Genomic DNA, 12,381 nt, shown 5'->3' on the forward strand with positions numbered 1-12,381 from the left:
TACCACAAGAGCGCAGTGCATGCAGCTTGGCCGTGACGAGTCGAAGCGCTAGCCAAGCGCGCAGTCGGAACCATGTGCGGATTGTGTGTGGTGTTGAGTGAACAGGTGCTTTAGAACGGTTTTTGTTCTTCCGTGTTCGCTGCGTGCGTCCTGCGCGCTGTATTGTCGTTACGGTGTGTGTATGTGTGCGGCCCGTACGCCGCATTGGAGTGTACAACCGCTTGCTGTCCCATGCGGCATCGATGCATAGTAAAACGACCGTGCAGAATGTGCGTTACAATGCCAGTGGCCCTGCACGAAAGAGGAGACTTGAAGCCGGCGGAAAAGCTGCTCACCCTCGTGGGACTGCAAGAATCTGGCGAGGAACAGTCGACACACGTTTCGGTGGATGATTGCGTTTATCAAGCTAAAAAATTCAGCACTGGCCAATAGCTCTGATGAGCTGCTGCTGCATCATGATAAACACCTGTCTAAAGTTTGTTACAAGCTTGTTGGATGTGAACGTGGCCTTGAGTGGTATTCGTCGAGCAGCGGCCCTCAGGAGGTGGAACTAGTCGATACCTGAAGACGATTACTGTTTGCCCGCGCCCTGGCGCCTCGCTTCCAACCGCATGCGTTGGCGTTATTTATATCTGAATTTCACACGTAGTTGAACTTTCGCAAATATTACAGCCGCATCTTTCAAACGTGCCGTGTGAAGAGGACCCTTTTTCATATTTTTTTGATGGGAGGGGGTGGGGGAATGAGCGGCTGCTCAAATGTCATTCTTTATAATTTTGAGCTTATTTTCCATATATGTGCCAGGTTGGCCCATTCTTGCCTCTTGGTTGCATGTAAGCAATGCATTTATTGGGCATAAATTTCTTTGCTGTTGTATTGGCACAGGGTTAATGATTCTCATTGTATTGTGGTGACACATCATTGTATGCACTGCTTGCAGAATGCCTAAGGGGGTAATAAATTACTGAGCAGAGAGTATACCTTGTGATAAATGCCAGGAACATTACTGATTTACTTCACACTTGGCATGTTCCGTTGTCGTTAGTGGTTGCAAATGCCTTGCCTGCTGCTTTCCAGTGTAGGGGCGAGAGGTATGTCAAGCTCTACTTTGCAGCTTTTTTCTGTCCACTCTTTACTGGTCAACATGGTAAAATAAACTGAACATAATGCATGCTTGCTGAGACTTAGCTTAGACTACAATTCATTTATTTACTCTCAGGGCCTATCAGCGCCAGATAGAGGAGTGGGTGGCTAACAAAAATACATGTGTAATAGGCAGATTAGTTAAGGTGATTATACACAGCATACTATACTTGAAGGCGTCGGATGCAGTGATGGACATGACGAAGGCAGAGAAGATGTGACAGTTGGAAACGTAGAAAAGTAGAGATCTGCGTGAGCTTACACATGACTTAAGGTGAACACTAGCAAAACATTAAGAAGGTGCAGAAGACTGAGGTCAGAGTTAAAGCTAGTTGAACAAAGAAAAGAACCTCTCAGCAAGCCAAAATGAGCACATGCAAGCAGTTACGTAAACATGGAACATAAAACTTTTTGGATGGAAGAAAAGCCAAGGCACATTGCTCATTGTGACGTTGCTTAAAAAGTGGGTGTCTAGTTGTTCACCTTCATATCCGGTCCTTCCACACCTAGCAACTGAAATGCCATCAATGAGGAGCATCTCCAATCACTCTAATTGCATGGGAGGTACACATCTCCAGATGTCAGAGGCTTGGTGTCTCATTTTAGTCTAGATAGTTTGGTAGATATAAACATTACCACATCTAAGAGGCGTGTGGTAGCCTTGCAGGGGGTGTATTTTGTAAGTCTTACAGCATGTTGTGCAATGCTGGCATGTTTCATTATTTACATTGCAGTAATATGTTAGCACAGGCAAGAAAGTTTGTAACTGAGCAGAAAAAAACAATATTCATGCCATGTCTTTGCAGCATTCTTAGTACCATATAAAACATAGTGCGTATAAGGAACTCCTCATTTTTTTTATAATTTTTCTTTCTGAGCACTGGTTTTTTTGCAAGTTAGCAGGGTTCTACAGTCTTCTGTGGCTGTCGACTGGCCCGCATGTTTGTCAAAGCTGCAGAGTTCATGATGGGTCGTGTCAGTGCAAGCTAAATAAAGGTGGATAGGAAATTCATGCTTCCAGAGTACATTCCAGAAAAAACAGCTATTATTTCCTAGTCAGGATGAGGGAGCAGCACCGACGGTGCACATCCTCCTTGCAGTGGTGGAACTGCTGCGCCAATTGCGCCAAATTGCGCCAAATGGGAAATCCTGCTACATGCTGCTACAAAATCGGTTTTTTGCCTACTTTTGCGCCACGCCTGCGCCGAAATATCTCTGAATAACTCCAATAACTCTGCCGAGAACGAAACCGAAACACATTTCCGTGAAACCAAAACTGATGTCTGCTGGCAACACTTCCGGCAACGCATCTGCCGGGAGCCACATCGCCATCGCTGCTTTGCAACCGAAGGTGAACAAAGGGACCACTGTCAGCGCACTGCCTTTGTGGATGGACACTTCACGTCTTCGATGTCTTTGTCAAAGCTGAAAGGCAACAAAACTTATGACTAACTTATATCGGGCAGAAAACCCAGCTGCCATTCCTATGACCAAGGATTAATCAGAGCGGTGAAAGGATCGCGGAAGCGTCAGCTGCAACGGTTGGAGGCGGATGCAGGAGAAGAGACCCGTGCAAAACAAGCGAAACAAGACTGTGATGTACAGTGGTGAGCAGCCTTGTCTAGAGCGCTCGGGCGGTGCACTTCCTTGCAAACAAATCCAGATTTTGTGGCAGCCTCTAGGGTCCAGCTGCAACGCTTGCACGGAAGTAGCGCCAGATAGCCTCGTAAACAAAGCAGGCACGAAAACTTTTCCCTGTAATGAGGGGCTGCTCTCTAATTTCGGTTTTTGTTACCAAGTGCGCACTGCTAAAGCGCTCTAGACAAGGCTGCTCACCACTGTACAGGACAAAGACACCCAGAAAAGAGGTCAGAATGTAGAGAAGGTACAAGAAGAGATCAGACTGGCCAGGAATATGATCACCAATGCTGAGCTGCTTTTCACAAAAGGTGTCAAGTCTAAACATTTTGCAGACGTTGAGAGTGGACAAGCCCTTCTGAAGAATGGACAGGAAAAGCTCGCAGCGGCACTGTCTAAGCTGGAGTGATCAAGAAAAGGGAAGAAATAGTACCTGAAAGTTTGTTTTAAGAACGGTTTCATTTTTTATAGTTCTGTTGAGCATTTCGTTATGTCGCTCTTCTGAATAAAAACGGCAGTGTTTTTAGGAGAACCTCCTGTTTTGCTTATTTTCGGCTCTTTTTAAGGAACCAAGCACTTTAAACTGCATTTGGGATTGAAGCTTGCTCTTGCATGGCTGTGGTTGCTAAAAACGTCTGAGCAAATGCCTGTTCCAGAAATACAACAAAGCTTCTTTATTTAAAATAACTGTTTTTTGGCATGGAATTTTGGAACGAAGCTTTTTTTTTTGTGCTACAAAAGCTCGAATTCTGCTACAAAATGCCATTTTTCCTGCTACAAAACTTAAAATTGCTGCTACAAACTGCGATTTCTTCTGCTACAAAAGCTGCTACAAGAAGCCAGTTGCCAGTTCCACCACTGCCCTTGTCACTACAGCAATTATGGCTGCTCACTGCTTTTTTGCAGCGTTTCATTTATCCGCAGGAAGACCAGGCATGAATGGCCGGCTATAGGTACCTAATAAATTGAACATTGCAATTAGCAATATTTTGTTGTGCCTGTGCTTTTGTTATCCGTGAAGGAGTTAGCGTTTTTGATTGATGGTTGTGTAGCAAAGATGTGACTGCTACATTGCACTTCATTCACAAATTTGTTTGCCCATGCTTTTGGCTTTCTCAGTGGTTCGTTTCCTTGTCAAACGGCAGACGGAAATTCGGCTTTCACCTTGTTTGTAATGTTTGTATGTAATGTTTGTAATGTATTTTCAGCTGGTGTTCAGTTTCAATTTAGAGAAGTTGTCTAACCATTGTCTGTGTCTAATTTTTTTTTATCTCTTGACCTCATTAAGCTGCATTTCTAAATTATTTATTAAATGCATTTATTAATTGTTACCCTGTCATGTGGTTAGCAACATCGTGAAAATATTTTTTTATGAAGTCAACGTTCTTCTTTTAAAGTTATAGCAAAGTAAGTCCTTTGCTATTTAATGTTGCTCACAATTTGTAGCAATCCCTCAACGTTGAAGCAACATTATGCGTCACTTGGGTCTAATTTGATTATCACCCCCCCCTCGGATCTTCACTTTTGCACATGGGGTTAATCTCATTTTCGCCATGCTAGTTTGTGGACATTGTTGAACAAGAGTAAACCACACAGATCGGAAATGGGACGTCATGTGGTGCCTAGTCCGGGGGCCAACAGTTACGGCGAGCAATACGTTTCAGAAAATGCATAATACGGCCAGCCAACTTCACGAATGTGTTACGGATGGACCCTCCATTTCAGATGCAACAGAGCAAGCGTTTGTTCTGTTATGGAGAGTTTGTACGTAACATTCACGGAATTTTTTTGCAGTGTAGGAGAAACAATAAAGGACCAATACACTCCCTACGGTACACGAGAAGTGACGCCCAGGGTATCGGAAACTGCACCATTGACTTCAACAAACTGACTCCGGTTTTCTAAATATGCACCAATCCATTGGATTATGTAAAGAGGAAGTCCTTCATAAACTCACGTTCGAAAATGCTTTTCTCCCGGAATGTTGGGTATGTGTGTTCGGTTTTCGATGACGCGGGGCACACCTTCTTTTGACTATATTGGTGCAACGGCAGGCAAGTTCTACTCAAGCCTACACAATTCAACAACACAATTCAACAACGGCAAGGAAGCACGGTGGTGGAGAAGAAAAAACAAACACAAAATTGTCGCAATTGCGCAAAAGTCTAGGGGCCCAATTTTCACATCATTAACACGAAATTTTGTTCGTAAGAGAAACACAGCCTAATATTTTAATTACTTTGGTCTAACTTTCTGCACTAAATAACTGAAAATTTGATAAGCAAGCACTTTTTGACGTGAGAGATCACTGAACTGCCGTTTGGCGCGCTCCGGAGCTTACTCCAGTGCACACCCTACGCGGTCCGCTTGTACTCCCCGTTCTGAAGATACGCCCATCGCCAGATTGAAGAGTCTCTTTTGCGTCGCTGCAGTGTATTTTCTTCCCTGAGAAAGTTGATTTGCACTGACAGCTAATTCATTCAATCAATCAATCAATCAATCAAAAAATCAATCAATCAATCAATCAATCAATCAATCAATCAATCAGGTTTATTTTCACATCAAGGATGTGGGGAGCGGGGACAAAAAGCCTATAGAGGCTTGACGGAGGTCCCCGCCCCCTACAGCAACTACATTGTGCACAAAAACCCACAATCACACAACGGTACATTATATGTTACGCCTGTCACATATTTAAAACAAAAGCACATTGCATCGAAAATAAACACGTTCAGGGCATCAAAAAACACATAACCATCAAACATATCACGTAAAGAGGGAAGGCATAAAAGCAGGCTGATTTAGTACACTAAAGAAAGAAACTATATGCTGTTACTCTTCACTAATTACAGTTTTTCACAAATTGTTTAAAATGGACGGGATATTATAGGACAGCATTTGTCTGCCGTAGTTAGTTCGCGTTCGCGGTAAATACCAGTTGTCTCCGATGCGCGTATTGTAGGGGCGTTCTCTGCATGTTAGTCTAGACAAATCAGCGAGGAATGCAGTTCCGCGATTAATATTTGATGTGTACTTTTTGCGCAACAGGACAGAGTACAATTGCACAATAGGTACAATGTGTAATGCCTGAAAGACAGGTTTGGTGTGTGCATCATTTGGAATGTTGTTAATTGCACGAACTGCTTTTTTCTGTAGTACATGGAGTTTTGTAATATTGGAGACAGTGGTTGTACCCCAGACTAAGAAACAATAAGTTATAACACTGGTGAACAAAGAGTCGTACAAAAGTTTTTTTATGCATTGTGGAAAGTAGTACCGAAACTTGGACAGGATACCTACTACTCTTGAAATTTTGGCAGCAGTATTATCAACATGGACATCTCAAGATAAGTGCTCGTGGAATGTCACACCAAGGCTTTTAACGGAAGAGGAGACGTGTATTTTTGATGAACCGATTGATAACGTTAACTCAGAAACAGACTAATTACGGGGTCTAAAAAGCACAGCTTTTGTTTTGCTTATATTGATATTCAGCGAATTGGAAAGTGACCAGTGGTGTAGCGAACGTAGGCACCTCGTAGCAGTTACTTCCAGACTCGATACACATGGTGCCCTGACAGAGGGACGTACCCATGCCAATAACCACGCTCCAAAGTGCGTGGAAAGAATAGCTGATGAGAAGAGTCAAGTCTCCTGCATTCCTGATGAGATATGGTGGTATATATTTATTCTTTTTTACTGTGCAAAAACATTGTTAGCAAGCCTATGCTCCTCACTCTGCCCATTTTGTTTTAGTCTACAGCAAGCAAGTAGACGTATTCATATGCTTGTCACGATGTCACAGGGCAAACACTGATATTGCTGACGGGTGTGACTGCGCATTGTTCGTCGAAATGCTTACATTAAGTACCCAGGGTGTTTCACCTAAGAAAGACTTTAGGCGTTATTTGAAAATAGGCTTTCTGAGTCTGAAGAGCGCTTTTTTTGGCATAGCATCGTCAGCGGTGTAGTACATCTGAATACAGCAAAGACGTCCTAACTAGAAGACTGGTTAACTAATATTGAATGGCTAACTTTTAACTATTAAGGTTAGGCTTCTTAATTATTGAGAGGCTTGTAGCCCACCGTAAGTAACGTCCATATCAGTTTTAGAACTTTGAAAACGCGGTTGCCCTCGGCGCTGTGGCCCAACAAATTTTGGCTTTATCGCGCCGAAATACATGAGCTTTCGAGAAGCTTGCAGGCAAAGCAATCACTGCAATGCACGTAACTCAAAGAAATAAATAAAATTTGTTGAGCTAAAGCGCCGAGGGTAACCGTGTTTTCTAAATTCTAAAAGTGCTATGAATATTACTAACGGTGGGCTGCATGGCAGTCAATAATTACGGTAATAGTCACAAAGGTAACTATTGAATATTAGTTGAACAGATTGCCAGTTAACACTTCGTAGTGTATTCTAATGCACTACACCGCTGACAAAGCTATGGCGAAAAAAGCGCTGTTTTAACTCAAAAAGCCGATTTTAAAAAACTGTGTTCAATCCAAGGTGAAACACCCTGTCTAGGACATCGGTGTTGGTCTTGTCGTTATATTAGGAAAGTGAACTTCAGCTGCCGACTGCAGCAGTTTCGGCGTGTATCATTTACGGCGCTCAAGAGAGTTTTTAAGAATTTCTGCTTTCCAAATGACTGCACCCCCGCGAAATCTCCACTTACGGTGAAAAAACGGGAAAAGGAGGGGCACTAGGCCCCAGCGAGCGTAGAACGATACATCACGGCTGCAAACGGGTGTGACCGGAGAGAAAGGAATATGAAAACGCCACCATCGTTCCAGATATCTGCATCTTTCTGAACAACGAAACTCAAGGGTTATTCTTGACGACTCCCTGGTTAGGACTACGGTTATTCTGTTACAGGAATAACAGGAAGCGTGTGGTAGTCTTGTTGGCAATCTGGAAGCAATGAGGTAGGTTATACATTTACTTCTTCCTTTCGAGTGGCCTAATACAGCTCTGGGATATCATTAAATACGTTGAATAACATTTTATAATCCGGCGACCGAACAAAAAAGGAGATTTGCGTTGGGTTAGAGTTGCTATCCTTTTGACTCTTTGTTCATGTTGAGGGCGCGATGATTCATGTACTCTATATACTCTAAGGCGAAGCCGACAACTGTGGCAGCTTGTGTATCTGGTAAGTGTAAAAATGCCGTAGTATTATGTTTCCACAGCCCTCTGTAAAGTGAAAACAAAAACTACACAGCTCTTCCTCCACTACGCAAAGTGAGAGTGATACTCCGTCAAGTTCGCCCCACAAGCGTCAGGGAGGGATTTTATGACATCGCTGGACGCTCGCTAACAGTAACAGCAATCCACAGTTAATGGTTAAAGCGTGGTTGCAAAATGAAGTTGCTTCCAATTTATCGACCACTGACGCAAACAGCGATGTCCAATAGGTTGACAGCTATGCGAATTTTCTTCTTCTGCAACTTTTCTGCAACACTTCCGCTTCCTATTAAAGCCGCGACAGAGTACATCAATCCTTTCGAGAATTAACCGACACTCTTTTTATTTTCGTTTTTACATTTTGATATATCGATGCGGTGTGTAATTATCATTGACGAAAAAAAAGGGCAGAGAGCAGGGCAGGGAAGGAATGCAGACCTCAGAAAATTTCGGGGGGTGTTCTGGCACCGAAGCACTCCCCTGGTTACGCCCCTCCATACATATTGCAACACCGTCCCGCGGGGCTGAAGCTGGGCATTCTAGCGCCGTAACGTAGAAAAAGGACCGGTCCCTGACCCATCGTTAAAGTAGGCGACAAGTTTGCAACGCTAGCAGTTCCGGAGACCGCGAGCTTACTGCAATGGTGCAGCCCGCGAGCGCGGCGGACGTTGGGGATCTGGCAGTATGCTACTTCCTGCTCGTCGCTAGGCCTAACTTGTTGAGCATCGAAGTCACAGTGGACTACGTTTTGAATTCACCAGGGCTATAGCAGGTGATCTACTCATGGGCTTGCCCTAGTGACAACTCCGTGGTCTCATAATAAAAGAAAGACATATGATCGGCTTCAGTGGCGCGGTAGTAGCGAAGCTGGCTGTGACGCTGCTGTGAACATAAACTAGCTTGTACCACAGACATTATTCCTACAATCTACTCGATACAGGTTATCGACCCCGAAATAGGATTCATGTTTGACATTTCTTTCTCCCAGGGTTAATATTTACCTGAAAAAGAAAGTTTAGCAAGGTTTTCTGACGCTGGCGCCAATGATCCGCCGCAGAGATGTTGCTATGGCACGGACGCATTGCGAGTGATGCGACGAAATACGTATACGGCGATGGAGGCAATGCTGCCACCGGACGGCGCCTTCGGATGGCACTCGAGACACTGCGTTATAAGATACTATTTGCAAAGGTTGCTTAGCTCCATAGTTCATAGCGTCGCTTCGTTCGTTGCACCCAAAAGGCCGTTGGTTGCCATAACCGAGAACGGTGACGAGCCGCGTGACAACGGCGAACCGTGATTAGCGATAACCACACTTAAGTTCGGAAACTGCGGTTAAGCATAGCCGCGGTTAGACTGCCCGTGTGACTAGGGTATTAGGGGCCTTCTCAGCTACCAACCCATCGACACTTTTGACCCAACTCCACTCCCCAACACCACCAACCTCCAGCCTTAAAAACACTCACCAATCCACCCACCCGCCACTCACTCCTGCCCACCTTATTCTTCCAGAAAAATTATGCCGTGCGTGTCAACCTTTGCCTTATATAAGAAACATTCATTACGGCAAAAACACCGCAGTAATAACCTAGGGTAAATCCAACTTCTACAGCATCTTTCTCGCATCAGGTATAATGATCGCCTTGTAAAGTTTTTTCCAACTTTGGTTTGTTTACACATTGTAGTATTGCGGCCAATTCTGTGGTTTTTTCGCCCCAACTGAAATGTCGATAGAGTTAAAGAACTGAATAAACTCTTCAAATTCCTTAAATAAGTCCATGTCTATAGATGTACTACAAGCAAAAAAAGTACACCCTACTTATGTAAAGTACACCCTACTTATGTTCTGCGGTGCACCGCGCGATGGCATTTAGTCTAAATCATCTCACAATCGTTAAACGCAGATGGCGCTGCGTTTGAGCACAACCTAGAGAAAGAACGTGCTCACAGGTACAGGATGATTGGGATCCTTGAGTATATGTGTTGGCGTCACATAACTTTCGGCGACGAACTTACGGTGTCTAGCTGAAGAGAGGCGCAGCCAAGAGCGCTCGAAGGTGAGCGGTATCGAAGCTAGCCGCATTTGCTACTCTATTCCAACACCCAAGCGCGCAGACAGAGACAGCGTTCGACGTATGCTACGATGTGAGGACACCCAACATTCTTCTTTGAGTGTGTTTTCGCAGATGCTGAATTTCATTTTGTAGACACCTTGCGTTTAGTATCCAGTGTGCGTGACCGTCTTTGTACTGTTGGAATAGCGAATGAAAATGGATGACGCTTGAGTACACTATTTCCTGTCGACGTTTAGCCAATAAAAAGAAAATACAGGTAGTGATCCGTAGCGCGGTCGCTTGCGGCGTCATCCAGTGCAGCGGAACAGCGACCGACTTCGTAGTATGCCAGGATGCACTAGCAATTCCAAGACACACTACACTCCTGTATGCGAGGTTTTCGTTCCGCCGAAATGCGAGTGACTACAGGTAACCTTCAACAACGGTTGAGAGCCCCCAGACCCCAGGCGTGCCCACAAAAAGAAAACACGCCTCTTGTGTCAGAGTGCCTTCGAAATTTTTGAAATTAGCGACATATCTTCTCATAAGTCTAGATTAGGAGAAATGAGGCAGCTTGATCATTTGGATCGTGCTCCGTTTACTTCTTTCCGTGCGGGGACGAAATCTGTGGCCTTTAATAGACAACCCAGGCAGCCATGGCCAAACATTAGCTTTTAGTAAAACTGTCCGTTACGCAAAGAAATGCGCGGTACCAAAAAAATAAGCAGAAAATTCTTGCCGGGCCGTAAATGTGCGTACAAATGCTTAAGGGAGGGGAAGCCTCCGTTATCGTATAAGCACTCCGGTTTACAGTTCCCCGATGCTCAGGTCGCAAGCGTCATTCGAGTGTAATCGAGAGGAACTGAATAATGAGGGAAAGGATGTGTCAAAGCAAGAACACTTACTTAAGATGAAAGCCAGGAGAGTTCGAGGAAGGCAAACGAAAGCAGGTTCGATGGTGCATAGCACTTCTTTCTGGATGAAAGCATCACTACAATGGCTTTGCACTCCGAGAAACCCTGTTCACTTCCATTTTGTCCGCTGTTTTCTGATTAAACATGCGTGCAATAGGGACTCATAAAAGATATAAAAAAGCCCGATCGGGGGCGAAGAGGTTCAGTGGTTACCAAATAACTGTTTTAGAACAAAAAAAAAGCGCTCCACGGCGAGTTGCGAGGCGCAAAGAGAATCGCAGCAACAATGAAGGTCAGTCTTTTATACCTTTCACACGACTGCTTATAGCTGCTTTAGTATTGGTCATGCTTAGTTCTGTGTGGGTGCATGTATAAGTGCTATTCGGAGTGCCTAATTTAATTGCTTTTGTTCTTAACGTCTGCTATAGCGCTTTATTGAGCTTTCTTTAGCACACGTGCTAAGAGAAGTACCTTTTAGCTAACTTTCTCTCGAACAGGGACATTGAAAATACGCATTGCATATTACGACTGCCGTCTCGAGGCAGCATGCAAATTGTTTTCGATAGTACTGAAATGTAATGGAAAAAAGAACACGGGACCTCATGTAAAAGTTGAGAATATTGACACTGTGGCCCCAAATCAAGAATTTTCTTCTTGTGTGGGAGTCGGAAACTCCACAGTTTGACCTAGATTATAGCAGTGGCCGGTATTCAGATTCATTTCTTTCTTATTATTTCTCCCAATCAGCCGAGTTATTGTCAAATATTCATTTGGAGTGTAGATAACAATATGCAGAAAATAGGGTATTCAATTAAATCCCTTGCAATCCAGTTGTGAAGGAAAACTGAGGAAAATGGAAAGAATTCAGACGAAGTTGCCGTTTTTTGAAGAGCTTCAAGCGGTTTTCGACAGCTCTCAGCCATCATGTTAGTAAAATTAGGATGGTAACCTCCGCAAAAGCGACTAACCCACCCAATCGCGCATCTTGCCCTACAATTTTGACACCACACATGAAACCGTCTCACATCGTTTAAAAAAAGAAACAAATTGGAGGGACGCCGCAGTCCTTTTCCTCGCGTGTCGAGCGGGAACCTCGTTAGAGCTCATACATTTATGAACCCTGGCGGTTCCAACGCGCTGGTCATGACGGTAAACCGAAGGGTCACTGCCGTGCAAGCTCCTTCTTGGAGGGGGGGGGGGGGGGGGGGGGTCTTTGTTGCGCCCCGTAAAAACTAACGCTGTCGGCCGCATTGCAACCTTCCCGAAATTTAAATTTAGAGACAGGCCACTTTTGACGGTGGGCGCGGCAGGGCAAAGCGGTCCGTCCATATGTGCCTGCCTCGCCACTCGTCGTTGTCTCCACAACCCATGCAGGCTTGCGCTAAACCTTGTCCCCGAGAACGCGCCGCTCTTTCTTGTAGGCAACCTTGTCCGGTCCAATCTGAGC

This window comes from Amblyomma mixtum, chromosome 3 (assembly GCF_055824585.1).
Source record: "Amblyomma mixtum isolate Tamu chromosome 3, ASM5582458v1, whole genome shotgun sequence".
Taxonomy (NCBI): domain Eukaryota; kingdom Metazoa; phylum Arthropoda; class Arachnida; order Ixodida; family Ixodidae; genus Amblyomma; species Amblyomma mixtum.